This window comes from Dendrobates tinctorius, unplaced genomic scaffold, assembly GCF_039654945.1.
Source record: "Dendrobates tinctorius isolate UK_male_01 unplaced genomic scaffold, ASM3965494v1 ptg000005l, whole genome shotgun sequence".
In the NCBI taxonomy this organism is placed as follows: Eukaryota; Metazoa; Chordata; class Amphibia; order Anura; family Dendrobatidae; genus Dendrobates; species Dendrobates tinctorius.
The window spans coordinates 31,768,196-31,787,246 of NW_027361673.1; positions in this window are offsets into that span (position 1 = coordinate 31,768,196).

Below are 19,051 nucleotides of genomic sequence, written 5' to 3' on the forward strand. Positions count from 1 at the left end.
TCTGATAGTTGCCAACTTCTCTGGTTTTCTGGACTTAGCTAGCATTTCTGTTTTTGCCTCCTACGGTGACTCAATCATAACACTACTGATTGTAACCGTGCTCTACTTAGGCCTCTGGCTCCACTGTCTCTAGTATTTCCCCTGGCCTCCAACCCCGCCAGTTGCTGCTCTGAAGTGGCATCTGCACAATCCACACTTGTTCCTTGGTTACAGGGGCTTAGTCACGTCAGTTGATCCCCTGATGTGTGTCCGGCAAGGTCTCCTGCTCTTTCCACATTCCCACTACTAGTAATGGGAATGTGGACAGAGCAGGAGACATTGCCGGACACACATCAGGGGATCAACTGACGTGACTGAGCCCCAGTAACACAGGAACAAGTGTGGATTGTGCAGACGCCACTTCAGAGCAGCAACTGGCGGGGTTGGAGGCCAGGGGAAATACTAGAGACAGTGGAGCCAGAGGCCTAAGTGGAGCACGGTTAAAAATCAGTAGTAGTGTGACTGTGTAGGCAGCAGGAGACTTTGCCATCCACACAGCAGGGGAGCAGCTGGCGTTACAGAACCCCACTGACACAGGAGCTAGTGTTTCTCTCTGTGCGGACGGCACTTCCAAGCAACAACTGGCTGTGTTGAAGCCCAGGATCAATCATGGAGCAGGCTGAGGCCTAATTGGAGCGAGTAGAAAATAAGATGTAGTGAGATTTTGGAGGCAGCAGGAAACTTTGTCGTCCACACAGCAGGGGAACAGCTGACGTTACTGAACCCCACTAACACAGGAGCTAATGTGTTTTACTCTGTGAAGACGGCACTTCTGAACACCAACTGGCATTGTTGGAGCCCAGGATCAAGCATGGAGCAGGCAGAGGCTTGATGTTTTTTGCATGTGGAGGCAGCAGGAGACATTGCCGTCCACACAGCAGGGGAACAGCAGATGTTACTGAACCCCACTAACACAGGAGCTAGTGTGTTTTACTCTGTGAAGACGGCACTTCTGAACACCAACTGGCGTTGTTGGAGCCCAGGATCAAGCATGGAGCAGGCAGAGGCCTGATGGTTTTTGCATTTGGAGGCAGCAGGAGACATTGCCGTCCACACAGCAGGGGAACAGCAGACGTTACTGAACCCCACTAACACAGGAGCTAGTGTTTTTCTCTGTGCGCACAGCACTTCAGAGAGACAACTGGCTGTGTTGAAGCCCAGGATCAATCATGCACCAGGCGGAGGCCAACTTGCAGCAAGTTTTATATAGGTTGTAGACGACTACTGATTGTATCCGTGCTCCAATATTGCCTCTGGCTCCACTGTCTCTAGCATTTCCCCTGGCCTCCAACCCCGCCAGTTACTGCTCTGAAGTGGTGTCTGCACAATCCACACTTGTTCCTGTGTTACTGGGGCTCAGTCACGTCAGTTGATCCCCTGATGTGTGTCGGGCAATGTCTCCTGCTCTGTCCACATTCCCACTACTAGTAATGGGAATGTGGACAGAGCAGGAGACATTGCCAGACACACATCAGGGGATCAACTGACGTGACTGAGCCCCAGTAACACAGGAACAAGTATGGATTGTGCAGACGCCACTTCTGAGCAGAAACTGGCGGGGTTGGAGGCCAGGGGAAAAACTAGAGACAGTGGAGCCAGAGGCCTAAGTGGAGCACGGTTAAAAATCAGTAGTAGCTTGAATGTGGAGGGAGCAGGAGACTTTGCCGTCCACACAGCAGGGGAGCAGCTGGAGTTACTGAACCCCACTAACACAGGCGCAAGTGTTTTTCTCTGTTCAGACGGCACTTCTGGGCGACAACTGGCTGTGTTGAAGCCCAGGGATTAAAGTTCAGGTGGTAGAAACATGAACACAACAGGAGACCTGGATACTGTTGCCAACCAATTATTTATTCTGGAAGAGGACTGGCAAATTCTGGCGAGATCCAGGTCATGTTCATTTTCAGAAAAGTAAGCCGGTCAATGTTATCGGAGGATAGTCGCGTGCGACGGTCTGTTAGTACACCACCTGTGGCACTAAAGACGCGTTCCGATAATACACTGGCAGCAGGGCAAGCCAGCACCTCCAAAGCATACTGGCTAAGCTCTGGCCATGTATCCAGCTTACAGACCCAAAACTTGAAGGGGGAAGAGCCATCTGGGAGTACACTGACAGGGCAAGACATGTAGTCTGTCACCATCGGACGGAAACGTTGCCTCCTGCTGACTGGAGCCGTCTGTGATGGTGTAGACATTTGTGGCGGACACACAAAACTTTGCCACATTTGGGCCATAGTGGTCTTGCCTTTTGCTGAGGTGCTGCCTCTGCTCCCTCTTTGTGCTGAGCTTCCTCCACTGCCTCGATGCACAGAGCTGCTTTGTAAAGCACTAGCAGCACTGCTGTCGGGTGGAATGGAGAACATGATGGACTGCACCAGTGTGTCTTGGCACTCCAGCAGTTTACGCTCCCGGTTCAACGGTGGCATGAGGCTTTGTAAGTTGTCCCGGTAGCGAAGATCTAGGAGGGTGTACACCCAATAATCAGTCATGTTGAGAATGTGGGCGATGCGGCGGTCGTTTCTCAGGCACTGCAGCATGAAATCAACCATGTGCTGCAGACTCCCACATGCCAAAGAAACGCTGTCCCCTGCTTGAGTCTTCATCTCTGCCTGCTCTGTATCACCCCACCCTCGCTGTACATACTGACTAGAGCATTGTGTACCTCCCTCCTCTGGAGAGATGTCTTCCTCCTCCATTGACTCCTCCTCTTCCTCCTCACAAAAAGTGTCCCCTGCCTAGGCCTTTGTGAGGAACCACGTAGCACAGACTGTCCAGAAGCAGATGGCATTTGTGATTCCTCATCCTCCACCTCTTCCAAAACCTCCTCCCTTAGTGCTTGCAGTGTTTTTTGAAGCAGGCAGATAAGGGGGACAGTCATGCTGACTAGTGCATCATCTGCACTCACCATCCGCGTGGAATCTTTGAAGGTACGCAAAACGAGGCAACTGTCCTTCATAGAGGCCCACTCGGTGGTGCTGAAGTGTGACCGGCGCACAGTGCGACTTGTTTGCGCCTGATGCAGCTGGTACTCCATGACTGCTGCCTGCTGCTCACACAACCGCTCCAACATATGTAACGTTGAATTCCACCTGGTGGGTAGGTCACATATGATGCGATGTTCCAGAAGGCGTAATCGGCGCTGCAGAGCAGCAAGGCGCGATCTTGCCGTGCTGGAACGCCGCAAGTGAGCGCACTCTATGCGGTCCTTGTGCAGCAGTGCATCAAGATCCGGATAGTCCCTCAGAAAGCTCTGCACGACCAAGTTCAGCACATGTGCCAGACATGGGATGTGAGTGAGGTTGCCTAGGCCCAGAGCTGCCACCAGATTTCGGCCATTGTCACACACTACCAAGCCCGGCTGGAGATTCACTGGCACAAACCACACGTCGCTCTCCTGCTTGATGGCATTCCAGAGATCCTGCGCTGTGTGGCTTCGATTCCCCAAAGAAATTAATTTGAGTACAGCCTGTTGACGTTTGGCCACAGCTGTGTTCATATCGGTCGTAACAGGCTCCTGCAGCGCTGTTTCTGAGGAACTTGAGTAGGAGGAGGAGTCAATGTGTAGAGACTGGATTCCTGCAATCCGTGGAGTTGGCAGAACACGTACAGCGCCACTCTCCAGATCTGTACCCGGCTCCACAACTTTGACCCAATGGGCAGTGAGGGAAAGGTATCGTCCCTGTCCATGGTTACTGGTCCACGCATCGGTGGTCAGGTGGACCTTGCTACTGACGGGCGTTTAGTAGCGCATGTTTTATTTTTCCCTCCACATGTTTTTGCAGGGCAGGGATGGCTTGGCTGCTGAAATAAAAGCGGCTGAGCATGGTGTATTGTGGGACTGCCAATGCCATGAAGTTCTGGAAGGTGTCAGTCTCCACCAGCCTGAATGAGAGCATTTCAAGGGCCAGTAGTTTGGCAATGCCAGCATTCAGAGTCTGTGCTCGGGGATGGTTTGTCGAGTATGGCCGCCTTTTATCCCATGCCTGTGCTACCGATGGCTGTAGAGTGGCCTGGGAGTGTGAGGATGACTGAGAACGTGGTGCTGTGGGTGGAATGTCACTGGGTCTCCGGACAACAGTGCCAGAGATTCTTCCTTGGCGATCCTGTGAGAAAGCCGAACCAGCTGTGTGTGAGCTGGAGGAAGAGGCCCCAACATGAGCTGAAGAGGTGGTAGGTGGTGCTGTACGTTGGCCTACGTGTTCAGTGTGTCTGTGTCACTCCACCTCGTGCTTGGTCTGCACATGTTTCCACATATTTGTGGTATTGAGGTTGCTGACATTTTTCCCTCTTTTGACTTTCTGATGACACAGCTTGCATTTGACAAAGCAAATGTCATTCTGCAACTGTGTCAAAAAAGGACCACGCACTGCAAGTCTTGGGAGCGTCCGTTTTGGCTTTTGGAAGAGGAATGCTCCTAACGGGTGCCGAAGTGGAGACTACATGCAACCAAGTCTGCCCCCTCCCTCCTGTTTTGGCCGTTCGGGGAATCTCTTCCTCAGAGCTGCTCCCACCACCTTCCTGTTCCTCATGCCATGATGGGTCAAGGACCTCATCATCTACACTCCCCTCTTCAAACACCTGCTTCTCCTGGGTTGTCTCGCCAGCACCATACGCATCAGAAAGTGGCACCTGAGTCTCGTCATCATCTGATGCATACTGAGGTGTGCTGACCATAGGCACTAGCCCACCTGCCTCTTCAGATTCAGAGGGACAAAGAAGTTGCGTATCACTGCATACTCCCTCTTCTTCACATTCTTGAATGCTGCTTGGCTGGCCCCCTCTTTCCAAGCCAACAGATTCAGAGAACAGAAGTAGAGACTGTGATGGCTCCTGTCCAGGGCTCTCTGACTGCCTGGGCACTATGGCAGGTGGTGAAGAGTCAGATGGTTGCTCTTCAGTGCTCTGTCCCTGAGAGGACATGGATGTCATTGAAGTCGATGCGTTAGCTGCCATCCATCTGACAACGGCTTCAATTTGTTCCTCCCGCAGCAGTGGGGTAAGGCGAGGTCCTTCAAAGCTGCACATAAAGGACTGTTGCCTGCTAAAACTGGTGGATGCTGACTAGCTGGTGCCCGCAGCAGGCACAGAATCCCCACGTCCTCTCTCTGCAGAATTCCCACGTCCTCTCCCTGCAGAATACCCACGTCCTCTACCTGCTGAAACTCCGTGCCCACGCCCACGTGCCTTACTCCCTGCCTTCTTCATCTTGGTAGACTAATAAAGATAGGTAGAAATGTACAAAGGGGGGCTTAGTGTGTTTATTCCTGAACAGCTGGTAACAGGTATAAGAAACACTAATTTTATGAAGTGTGTGGACTACACTTTAATAGGAGCTAATGTGGCCTACACAACTGTCAAATGGAGTGTTTGGTGAACTTTATTTTGTTTTGTTTTTTTTGAAAAAAAAACTAAAAGGATGTGACCAAAGATTTGAAAGCGATAGTATCACAAACTTTTTGGAGCTATTACAATGCAGGAAGGTAACCTATAATGCAAAAGATGAAGCTCCAAAAAATAGGATAATACTAATCTGGCTGCAGCTGAAGGGCACAAGCCAGAAAAAAGGCTCCTCTATCTACTCCTATATAGTGTTTGCAACCAACCAATGTAGATGGATACGGATGGGTGCACACTAATAGGAGACTAAAAAATGAGCTGCAATAAAAGAAAAATATGTGTGAGGCAGTGATGCACGCTGAGCGGCCTACAACCAGACGTAGCTGCAGGACACACTACTCAGCGTGAGCTGCACTCACACAGTCAGAGACCTCTCAGACAGCCGTGAACAGTGCAGATAAGTGGGCACTAGCACTGAAAGGCTGCAGAGAGGGTCCGCTGTCTACTCCTATAGTGTTTGCAACCACCGTATATGGAGTATAAAAAATATAGGAGAATAAAAAATGTATAGGAGAATAAAAAATGAGCTGCAATAAAAGAAAAATGTGTGAGGCAGTGACGCACGCTGAGCGGCCTACAAGCAGACGTAGCTGAAGGACACACTACTCAGCGTGAGCTGCACTCACACACAGAGACCTCTCAGACAGCCGTGAACAGTGCAGCAAACTGGGCACAAGCACTGAAAGGCTGCAGAGAGGCTCCGCTGTCTAATCCTATAGTGTTTGCATCCAACGTATATGGATACGAATGGATGCACAGTGCACACTAGGGTGACCACAAAAAATCGATGTCGGAATTTTGTCCGTCTGGACCCCACAAAACGATTCCCCTTTCCAGATAATGAGATAGCCAAAATTTGAGCTCGATCAAACAACGTTAACCCGTGCCGCTCATCGCTCAAAGTTTGAAAAAAGCCAAATTGAGGTATTTTAAGATTTAGGTATTTTGCATAGTCTGTTAGACTATAAAGAATGTGACAACAACATTGCAGAAATAGCCCTGACCAAATTTTCGAACCATTTGTGGTATTTGAATGCAGAGTTGGTGGGATTATCGTTTTTTGATCCCACCATTACAGACAATGAAAAGTTGTTAATGGCTAATAAATTGCTCAGTAGCACAGATGAACCATCAGAGCACGTTAGGGTTGTAAATCCAAAAGTTAGGAAAGAAAAATTAAAAGAGGTAGGAAGTAACCGACTTTAACGACCTTCTGACAAAAGATGAAGAACAAAAGCAATATGTCCTGCAAGTTGTAAGCAAATGCCGAGCATTATATTCTGACGTTTCAAAAACTACTTTAACAAAAGCTCTAGAATAGATTAGATAACTATGTAAAATTATCAACTCATGTAGGTTAGCGTGCTCTGATGGTTCATCTGTGCTACTGAGCAATTTATTAGCCATTAACAACATTTCATTGTCTGTAATGGTGGGATCAAAAAACGATAATCCCACCAACTCTGCATTCAAATACCACAAATGGTTCGAAAATTTGGTCAGGGCTATTTCTGCAATGTTGTTGTCACATTCTTTATAGTCTAACAGACTATGAAAAATACCTAAATCTTAAAATACCTCAATTTGGATTTTTTCAAACTTTGAGCGACGAGCAGCATGGGTTAACGTCGTTTGATCGAGCTCAAATTTTGGCTCTCTCAATATCTGGAAAGGGGAATCGTTTTGTGGGGTCCAGACGAACAAGATTCTGACATTTTTTCCACCCCATATGAGATCCGGTCACCCTAGTGCACACTAATAGGAGAATGAAAAATGAGCAGCAAAAAAAGAAAAATAAGTACAGTTGTGGCCAAAAGTATTGACACCCCTGCAATTCTGTCAGATAATACTCAGTTTCTTCCTGAAAATGATTGCAAACACAAATTCTTTGGTATTATTATCTTCATTTAATTTGTCTTAAATGAAAAAACAGAAAGAGAATGAAGCAAAAAGCAAAACATTGATCATTTCACACAAAACTCCAAAAATGGGCTAGACAAAAGTATTGGCACCCTCAGCCTAATACTTGGTTGAACAACCTTTAGCCAAAATAACTGCGGCCAACCGCTTCCAGTAACCATCAATGAATTTCTTACAATGCTCTGCTGGAATTTTAGACCATTCTTCTTTGGCAAACTGCTCCAGGTCCCTGATATTTTTTAGGGTGCCTTCTCCAAACTGCCATTTTTAGATCTCTCCACAGGTGTTCTATGGGATTCAGGTATGGACTCATTGCTGGCCACCTTAGAAGTCTCCAGTGCTTTCTCTCAAACCATTTTCTAGGGTTTTTTGAAATGTGTTTTGGGTCATTGTCCTGCTGCAAGACCCATGACCTCTGAGGGAGACCCAGCTTTCTCACACTGGGCCCTACATTATGCTGCAAAATTTGTTGGTAGTCTTCAGACTTCATAATTCCATGCACACGGTCAAGCAGTCCAGTGCCAGAGGCAGCAAAGCAACCCCAAAACATCAGGGAACCTCTGCCATGTTTGACTGTAGGGACCGTGTTCTTTTCTTTGAATGCCTCTTTTTTTCTCTTGTAAACTCTATGTTGATGCCTTTGCCCAAAAAGCTCTACTTTTGTCTCATCTGACCAGAGAACATTCTTCCAAAACGTTTTAGGCTTTTTCAGGTAAGTTTTGGCAAACTCCAGCCTGGCTTTTTTATGTCTCGGGGTAAGAAGTGGGGTCTTCCTGGGTCTCCTACCATACAGTCCCTTTTCATTCAGATGCCGACGGATAATATGGGCTGACACTGTTGTACCCTCGGACTGCAGGGCAGCTTGAGCTTGTTTGGATGTTAGTCGAGGTTCTTTATCCAACATCAGCACAATCTTGCGTTGAAATCTCTTGTCAATTTTTCTTTTCCGTCCACATCTAGGGAGGTTAGCCACAGTGCCATGGGCTTTAAACTTCTTGATGACACTGTGCACGGTAGACACAGGAACATTCAGGTCTTTGGTTATGGACTTGTAGCCTTGAGACTGCTCATGGTTCCTCTCAATTTGGTTTCTCAAGTCCTCAGACAGTTCTTTGGTCTTCTTTCTTTTCTCCATGCTCAATGTGGTACACACAAGGACACAGGACAGAGGTTGAGTCAACTTTAATCCATGTCAACTGGCTGCAAGTATGATTTAGTTATTGCCAACACCTGTTAGGTGCCACAGGTAAGTTACAGGTGCTGTTAATTACACAAATTAGAGAAGCATCACATGATTTTTCGAACAGTGCCAATACTTTTGTCCACCCTCTTTTTTATGTTTGGTGTGGAATTATATCCAATTTAGCTTTAGGACAATTCTTTTTGTGCTTTTTCATTTAAGACAAATTAAATGAAGATAATACCAAAGAATTTGTGTTTGCAATTATTTTCAGGAAGAAACTGAGAATTATCTGACAGAATTGCAGGGGTGTCAATACTTTTGGCCACAACTGTATGAGGCAGTGACACACGCTGAGCGGCCTACAACCAGACGTAGCTGCAGGACACACTACTCAGCGTGAGCTGCACTCACACAGACCTTGCAGACAGCTGTGAACACTGCTGCAAGGCAAAAGAAAGCTGCAGTGGTGGATTATGTAGCCTGGGTAAAGCACATTATGATTGTGAAAATCGCTATCTCTAACTGTCCCTCACAGTCTTGAACAGCAGCCTGTCCCTAACTGAATTCACAGCAGAGTGAACCCTAAATGGCGGCGGCAGCGGCTTTTATAGTGCATCATGACATCATTTCAGCAGCCAATCACAGCCATGCCATTAGTTAACATGCCTACATGCCTAACAGGATGTGCCCACACTTCTGAGGATTGTCATTGGCTGAATCAAATCAAACTGGCTCATAGCATTATGGGAACTTCTGATTCCGGTATTCGATATGATAAAAGTATCGAAACTCAGTATCGGAATTCCGATACAGTGAATATCGGCCGATACCCGATATTTGCGGTATCGGAATGCTCAATACTAGTCAGAAACTAAGTGTTTAGAATAAGTATGATAAGTCTGAGAATATATTAGCGTAAATATCCCCCACATGTAGGATATGTACAGTGGGGGAAATAAGTATTTGATCCCTTGCTGATTTTAAAAGTTGCCCACTGACAAAGACATGAACAGTCTATAATTTTAAGGGTAGATTAATTTTAACATTGAGAGAATATCAAAAATAAAATCCAGAAAATCACATTGTATAAATTATTATTAGTGGATAAAATAATTGCAGTAAGAGGGCAGATGTACTACAAAGCCAAAATGTTTTATAATTATATGAGCAGCAATATAAAATATACTACATATGTATCAAAGCATAATATATACACTCACTGGCCACTTTATTAGGTACACCATGCTAGTAACGGGTTGGACCCCCTTTTGCCTTCAGAACTGCCTCAATTCTTCGTGGCAGAGATTCAACAAGGTGCTGGAAGCATTCCTCAGAGATTTTGGACCATATTGACATGATGGCATCACACAGTTGGCGCAGATTTGTCGGCTGCACATCCCTGATGCGAATCTCCCGTTCCACCACATCCCAAAGATGCTCTATTGGATTGAGATCTGGTGACTGAGGAGGCCATTTGAGTACAGTGAACTCATTGTCATGTTCAAGAAACCAATCTGAGATGATTCGAGCTTTATGACATGGCGCATTATCCTGCTGAAAGTAGCCATCAGATGTTGGGTACATTGTGGTCATAAAGGGATGGACATGGTCAGCAACAATACTCAGGTAGGCTGTGGCGTTGCAACGATGCTCAATTGGTACCAAGGGGCCCAAAGAGTGCCAAGAAAAAATTCCCCACACCATGACACCACCACCACCAGCCTGAACCGTTGATACAAGGCTGGATGGATCCATGCTTTCATGTTGTTTACGCCAAAATCTGACCCTACCATCCGAATGTCGCAGCAGAAATCGAGACTCATCAGACCAGGCAACGTTTTTCCAATCTTCTACTGTCCAATTTCGATGAGCTTGTGCAAATTGTAGCCTCAGTTTCATGTTCTTAGCTGAGAGGAGTGGTACCCAGTGTGGTCTTCTGCTGCTGTAGCCCATCTGCCTCAAAGTTCGACGCACTGTGCGTTCAGAGATGCTCTTCTGCCTACCTTGGTTGTAACGGGTGGCAATTTGAGTCACTGTTGCCTTTCTATCAGCTCGAACCAGTATGCCCATTCTCCTCTGACCTCTGGCATCAACAAGGCATTTCCGCCCACAGAACTGCCGCTCACTGGATTTTTTTTCTTTTTCGGACCATTCTCTGTAAACCCTAGAGATGGTTGTGCGTGAAAATCCCAGTAGATCAGCAGTTTCTGAAATACTCAGACCAGCCCTTCTGGCACCAACAATCATGCCACGTTCAAAGGCACTCAAATCACCTTTCTTCCCCATACTGATGCTCGGTTTGAACTGCAGGAGATTGTCTTGACCATGTCTACATGCCTAAATGCACTGAGTTGCCGCCATGTGATTGGCTGATTAGAAATTAAGTCTTAACACACAGTTGGACAGGTGTACCTAATAAAGTGGCCAGTGAGTGTATATATACAGTATATCCATGCAAAGAGAAAAGGTTGCACTCATCGAGATGGAAGTTTCACTGATTTATTGACATATCATGAACATGTCAAGTCGGGGGAGTGACATAAGGAGTGCAAGAAAGGCTGACAACAGCCGTTTCGTGCTGCTTGAGCAGCGCGAAACGGCCGTTGTCAGCCTTTCTTGCACTCCTTATGTCACTCCCCCGACTTGACATGTTCATGATATGTCAATAAATCAGTGAAACTTCCATCTCGATGAGTGCAACCTTTTCTCTTTGCATGGATTCCCAGGATTGACTGTTTCCAGGTCTGGCACCCGAGATTCCCAGCTGCTGGGCTTCTGTATGCCGCACATCATTTGAAGTCACACGGTAACAGCGGTGCCGTCCGCTTTTTATCTTGAATTTTGTGATTATATATACAGTATATCTCTATGTATAAATCTGAATGTGTGTGTGTATCTCCAACCAATCATGAAGCAGCAGAGTGGGACACCAACCAATCACGAAGCCTCAGAGTGGGATGCAGTTGGAGAGCAAGGCTGAGGAGGGATACAGCAGGACAGTGCATGGAGAGCGGGGCTGTGAGGAAGACAGTCTTCAGGACAGGGGCCGAATAGTGCCAGCACCCTCCCAGCCCTGTCCCGTCTCAGTTGGTGCTCCCCGTCGCCAACTGCACTATCCCCCCTCTCCCCTGCAGCTTCCCAGCCTAAATTTAGTCCCTGGCTTCTACTGCGGCCTACTACAGCGCTAGGCCACGCCCCCACAGGCTGCCCAATCACACGCGCTGCAGCTCCTCTCTAGCTCCACCCACTCCTGCAATCTCCGCCCACTCCGGACGCCACGCTAGACCACGCCTCCTGCAGGCCGCCCAATCAAATGCGCTGCAGCTCCACTCTAGCTCCGCCCAGCTCCACCCACTCCATCCGCTCCGTCCGAACGAACAATCTGCGCACCTCTCTCTCCTGGTCCTGGCGTCACCGCGTGTGGTGCATGGAGAGCGGGGCTGTGGAGGAAGGAAGACAGCGGGGCTGTAGACAGAGAGAGCAGTAGAGCAGGGCTCTGGACAAAGAGACCGGGGCTGTGGAAGAAGAGAGCGGGGCTGTGGAGGGACAGCGGGGCTGTGGAGGGACACCGGGACATGGATGTAGAGCGCAGCTGTGGAGGGATAGAATGAGACGGCGGGTGGAGAGCAGGGATGTTAAGGAAGACAGTGGGAACCACAGTTAGGTACTATGCCCGGGTAACACCGGGCTCTGCAGCTAGTATATATATATATATATATATATATATATATAGAGAGAGAGAGAGAGAGAGCAAGAGAGAGAGATGAATAGAATTATAAAAAGAACTTATTATGGAGTACTGTTGCATAAAAATGTAAAGAATAAAGCATATCCAATCTCGTGAAAGTGTGAATTCTTCACAGGGGTACCACAAATTCCTGAGTATACCTAGAACCTGTGACACAAAGAAGAAATAAGTAAAATGATAAAATTAAAGTAGCCAACTAATAAAACAATACAAAATGCTATTTCAGGTTACAAGACACATGCTTTACAAAAATGAAACAAAATTAAGAGTCACATTGAAATCCTGGGGACAGACCGTATTGAGGGTCCAAGTCCATTTTGTCTTGAGTTTGGCTAATTGATTGCTAATGTTGCCACTCCCCATGTGTGGTAGTGTGGGGGAGCGCAAGGGCTGTAGTTGTGGCTGAGACTAATGGTTCTTCACACCCTGGCCTCCTGTCACATGCAACATCTCTGCTCTCTGCGCCTTCAGGGGCTCCGCTGAGCTGCTGCAGACCCCTTCCATATGATTGCACACAAACAGAGACACAGTCCAGTTGCAACTTATAACGCAGAACTTTACTTTTTCCTTTTCGCAGCACATCCTTGTCAGATACAACATCAGCATAGGGTTCCATACAGTTTATATTCTTCACTTTCCCTGCACTCTTTCCTACGTCCTCCAGTATGTGCCCGGGTCGCACTGTCTTATCCGGTACCGCAGCATCCTCCCTGTTCAGACTCAATATGCGTAGGAGTTCCCTCATCCGTTTCACCCCAGACATGAGGGCATCTGCCCATGCAGTGAGCTGCCACATTGTAGCATGACCTGCATCCCTGTAGTGTTGTGACCTTCTGCTTCAGCTTCTGCTCCACCACTGTTGTCACCACTGCTGCCTTGGCTGCACTTCTGGCCCCCTGAATAAGTGTGGATGAAACATGCGTCGGGGTGGAGAGACATGGCACGGACTCCACACTCATAGTAAGTATAAACTTGAGAATCTTTGTATCTTCTATTAAACAATTTTATGAGTAGTGATATAGCTATATGTTAGATATATGGGATACCCACTTAGAATATATATAATTGGCAATGAATAGTCATGCAGAATGGGATATATGATGTGTTGTTTACATTTCTATTTATAGCACTTAGCACTTTATTTACACAATCTTGTTTGGATACCATATATTCTTGTGTATGTTTAAAGGAGTCAGTAGCACTATCTGTCCATCATATCTGAGGTTACTACAGATTGCTTACTTTTTATCTTGTGAACTCAATAAATGTTGTCAATATTTTCAGTAATTATTTTTTGATTTGTGCTTTTTTCTATTTATCCCCTTGTTTGGGTTATAATATAACAGATGGATTTTCTTCACATTGTAGAGCGACCTGCATTCCTGTACTGTTGTGACCTTCTGCTTCAGCTTCTGCTCCACCACTGTTGTCACCACTGCTGCCTTGGCTGCACTTCTGGCCCACTGGGCCCTGGACGGCTGGGCTTCCCACTTAAACGTTGCGGAGCTGTCCACCCTATATGTACTCCACGGCCCTACTGAACTAACAAAGGAAAACCCTCTATCTTATCCACGACTGGCTCCTCCTAATGAACTATGTTCAATAATGTGTCCCATCTAGTGGCTAAACTACGATACTACACTTTCCCTAATAATACATTACATGACATATATTCCTTTACACATAGCAGAACAGGTAAATATACATATATCAATATCTACATCAAGGAAGAGAGTGGAGCATCACACAGTCCCGGTACACCCCTTACAGTAGCACCCTATCAATACCCCTTTTTCTTAGTTGTGTGGTATCACAGTTGTGTTTTTTAAAAAGCTTGGAGATCGTTTTGAGAGTAGACAAATCTGTCACGTCTCTCACTGCCAAAATACCGTTAACGTGTTCACGCACCTGTACTTTTAATTTTCGTGTGGTGAGGCCAACATACACCATTGGGCAAGGACAGGCAGTGTGATAATGCATGTGTAATGTTGTACACTCTAGACCTGTCTGCTTTACTACAAGTTTAGGGCCGGACAATGTTTGGTCATGCAACACATTTGCCACACGGTTTACAGCCCCAAGTTGGTTTGGACCAATCAATAAAAGTAGTAGGTTCATGAACATAGTGGCTTTTGACTAGACTATCACCAAACTTATGAGATCTTCGAAACATGTTTGGTGTTTCAACTAGATATTTGGACAGAATGGGATAGGCCATTGAATAGGCCAAAGTATTGTAGACTTTTGCAAATCAAATTTGTTTGGCTATGGTAGTGTGTGATGAATCTTAAGGGGCCTTTACACATAGCGATATCGCTAGCGATATCGCTAAAGCGTCACCGATTTTGTGACGCAGCAGCGATATCGCTATGTGTGATACTTACCTCCGACCGGCTCCCCCGCTGTCTGTCTCTGATCCCGCAAGATCGTGCAGCTCCATTTCTCGTCGGGCACTTCCTGCTGGTGCCGATGAGCGACGCGTGGACACGGGCAGGAGGACATCAGGATCGCCGCATCTGAAAGGTAAGTAATGACCGCTGCTGCATCGCTACATCGCTGTGAGATCTGCCTGTGTGGCAGCTCACTAGTGACCATTTAGCGATGCACCAACGATCCTGACCAGGTCGTATCGTTGTTGGGATCGCTGGTGCATCGCTAAATGTAAATGGGGCCTTTACTTGATTGTTAGATAGAGAGAGTTTCATTTCATACAGCATTTGATGGCATGAAGTGTGTTGGGCTCTGTTATAGGCCCTTTTAACAGAGCGGTGACTATAGCATAGAGCCTATCATAGAACCTGTGTTCGAGGTCAAGAGATTGTCGTTCGAAGTAATTGACATCCTAGCAGATCCTTCAAAGACCGAGAAAATGACTTGATGGGACGGATCTAATTATAGCCAATGGATGCGAAGAAGACGCATGTAGCAAGACATTAACCAACGTAGTCTTTCAATAGAGATCAGTTTGTAGGCAATTAATGGTGTTTTATTTACCAAGACATCTAAGAACTCAATGGAGTTCCTGTCCCAGTGGTTGGTGAGTTGGATATTATATGGATTTTGATTCAGATAAAACATGAAAGAGTGTAATGATTCAATGAAATCCTGCCAGATCATAAATATGTCATCAATGTACAGCATCTAAAAGGGGATGCTGTCCATTGATGCTTAGGCTACTTTCACACATCAGTTTTTTGCCGTCAGGCAGGATCCGGCTATTTTTAGAAAAAACGGATCCGGCATAAATTTTGGAGAACTGTAGAAACAGATCCGTTTTTCTGCCGGATCCGTCTAGCAGGTTATATCTGTTTCCTGGGGGCTGGCCAATTGGATCTGAGCATGCGCAGACTTAAAGAAAACGGATCCGGTGGCTGGATCCGTCTTTTTCTGGATCCAGCTCATTCCGGCGCCCATAGACTTTCATTGTGGCAAAAAGCCGGAAGCGTCGGTTCCGGTGCTTCCGGCTTTTTCGCCGGAGACAAAAAACGTTACAGTAGCCGTTTTTTCCAGACGCCGGAATGAGACAAGTAACCGGATCCGGCAAAAAACGGATGAAACGCAATGCCATCCGGCACGATCCGGCGCTAATGCAAGTCAATGGGGAAAAACTGGATCCGGCATTGCATTTTGCCGGATCTGGTTTTACAAAGAAAAGCCGGATCACGCCTGATGGCGAAAAACTGATGTGTGAAAGAGGCCTTACTGATCCGACAGGAAGAGGTCCCTCTCCCACAGCCCCAAGAAAACATTAGCATACGCTGCTAGAAAAGAGGCCCCTGTGGCCTACCTTGGAACTGCAGGTAGAAAAACCCCTTAAACAGAAAAAATTGTGAGAAAGAGTGAGATGCAATAGCTGAATGAGAAAGTTGACAAACGTAGTAGAGCATGATGAAATGTTTAGAAAACACTGGGCTGCACCGTCATCTATATGTAAGCCTTTCTTAGGAAGTCTCTATTGTCTATAATTTCTGATGGTAGCAGCTCAGTTGTAGTTCAGCATCAATAAATTTTTTTTAACTTTACCAGGTAGCTTACCTGGCAGGAGATAATGGGCCTCCCTGCCAGTGTTGTGATGTTCTTTTATATCTTTGGTAACAGACACAGTGTGGGGATGGTTAGTTCTTACGCTAGATGTGCAGTTTGTAATTCCTTAGTGATGATATGGCTCTTTCGCTGTTTGTGAAACAGAGGAAAGCTCAGTCTGGAATTTAGAGAGAGAATTATACGAGTATGTTAGTTTGAGATAACATTTTATGTTCTTTAGATGGCTAAATGCCTCCGTCTCACACTACAATATTCCCTCCCTTGTCCGCTGGTTTAAAGACCACATCTGTTAGAGTTTGTAGACTTTTTAATCCCTGCTTTCCATCTCATAACATTTCAAATTATTATATGTGGGGAAGCAGTGAATTTTTCAAACTCACAGCTGATGAGCTTGAACGATAAGATCAACATGAGGATAGAGGGAGGACATATCACTAGCTGTAGGGATAGATGTTACTTGAGCAGTACGATCCCTTGTTATTCCATGGGGTGATTGCTTCCTCCACTTATATACTTTATTAGAATGGAAGTCTCTTTGATCTATCGTAAATTTTGTTGCTTGTACCTAAGGTTCCATCAGTCTCGGTAATAGTTTTCAAGTTCAGTTTAATTAGTAAGTCTATAAATTTCATAGATGCATCAATACATATGGTTTCCCACTCTTTAATGAATTCAGTATTGTCAATGGAAATGATGGCATTACCTGTACCCTCAGTCCCCTGCCTATCAATTGTTAGAGAATGTTGTTTTCCAGGAAAGCCTTGTTCCACCATAGTTTTGTTCTTTTATATAAAAGGTTTTTTACTGTGTTTAAAGTATGTCTGTGAGTACATTTAAGAGGCTCAAACATTTAGAATTGTTCACATGGCTAAAAAACATGGCTTGAGTTCTTAAAGAATAATTTAATTTAGAAATTGGTATACGCGATTACACACATTTAGTGATTTAACGTTAATTTCATTAGTCAATATTTAGGAAGGATTGTCAATATATGAACGCATTAAGTTTTTTCTATACATGTAGTATTAGAGTGGTGAGCATGTGTCTTCTTCTTGGTATCAGAAATTAAATGCATAGTATACCAATTGTACATGAATAGGTCCCAAACCTCAATGGTGTTTACAGTTCCTGGTTTTCAGCATTTCCCTTGCTAAATATAAAGACTGACAGATTGTCTTATACATTCAGAGTACTCATTTTTCTCAACTTCCTAACATTAAATTCACTGGATGGTCTTGAGGTACAATTCTGCGGTCACTCAACGTGACTGCAGACTCGGGAATCCTCACAGTACATCTACTGTGCTCTGTGAGAATTCTCCTTTGAAGGTGCTGAGAGCAGGATTGTCATGTAACCACAAGTATGAGATTTGCATACTTCGGGTCACAGTTCGACAAGACATGACTGACCTGGCTCAATATACTAGCAGTGAGAGAGGCCATACACATCTAGTCGGCAGGTGACTGCATGCATGCAAATTGCATACTTGATGTCACGTGCCTTCCGCTCCTGGCGCCGACACCAAAGAATCATCACTGCCATGCTCTCGTGTGCTGCCACCGCCCTCTGCCATTGCTATCCACACCCTCAGGATACAGACAGTGGTGAGCATATTGATGGAGGATTAGCAGAAGCAATAATTTTAGTACATGTGTATGGGATGTATTCTGTATATTGGAGGCTAATGAAGACTCATGTTGTACATAGGAAGCTATGTGAGGGCTCATATTGTATACAGGAGGCTACAGAGCTCATGCTATATATATAGGGTTACGTGGGAGTCTCATTTTGTATATACAGATTCTATGTGGGTGCTCTCACTGTATGCAGAGGGCTATGTTGAGGCTCATACTGTATATAGGAGGCTATGTGGGGGCTGCGGACTCATATTGTGTATAGAGAGGCTATGTGAGGCTCATACTGTATATAGGGGGTTATGTTGGGGTCTAATACTGTATACAGAGGGCTGTGTGGGGACTCATATCGTATACAAAGGGACTACATGGAGGCTTATACCGTATGTAGAGGACTGTGTGTGGGCTCTTACGGTATATAGGGGCTATATGAGGGTTCCCACTGTTTATAGGGGGCTATGTGGGGGCTAATATTGTATACAAAGGGGCTATGTGGGGGCTTACACTGTATGTAGAGGGCTGTGTGAGGGCTCTTACGGTATGTAGGCGGACTGTGTGGGGGCTCAAATGGTATATAAGGGATGTCAGCATACTCAAATCTGCTCAATATTAAGCTATACAATTAGTATTAATATACAATTATTATAATTAATATGCTATTATTAATATTGAACAGAATTAATTTCAGCCTATTGGTTCGTCCCTCCACAACTGTCATGATCTCTAATGTGGCCCCTGGGGAAAATCAATTGCCCATCCCTGATCCAGTGTTATTCCTTAAAGGGGTTGTGCCATGAACAAAGTTAATTTCAATCAATGGATTTTGGAATAATAATAATTTCAACAATTGGATGAGTTTAAATAAAATGTCCCTGTGCTGAGATAATCTTATAAATGCTGTGTACTGTGTAATGGCCGTGTATCACCATACAGGAGCATGGTTTGATCATACCACAGCTCCTGAGCAGGTATGGAAGCAAAAAAAGTGTTCACATATTACAGCACAGGATCACAAATAATTCTTTCTTTGAGGTTAAACATGTTTTAAAAACAGATAGGATAATGTTTTATTTCACCAAAAGAATCAGC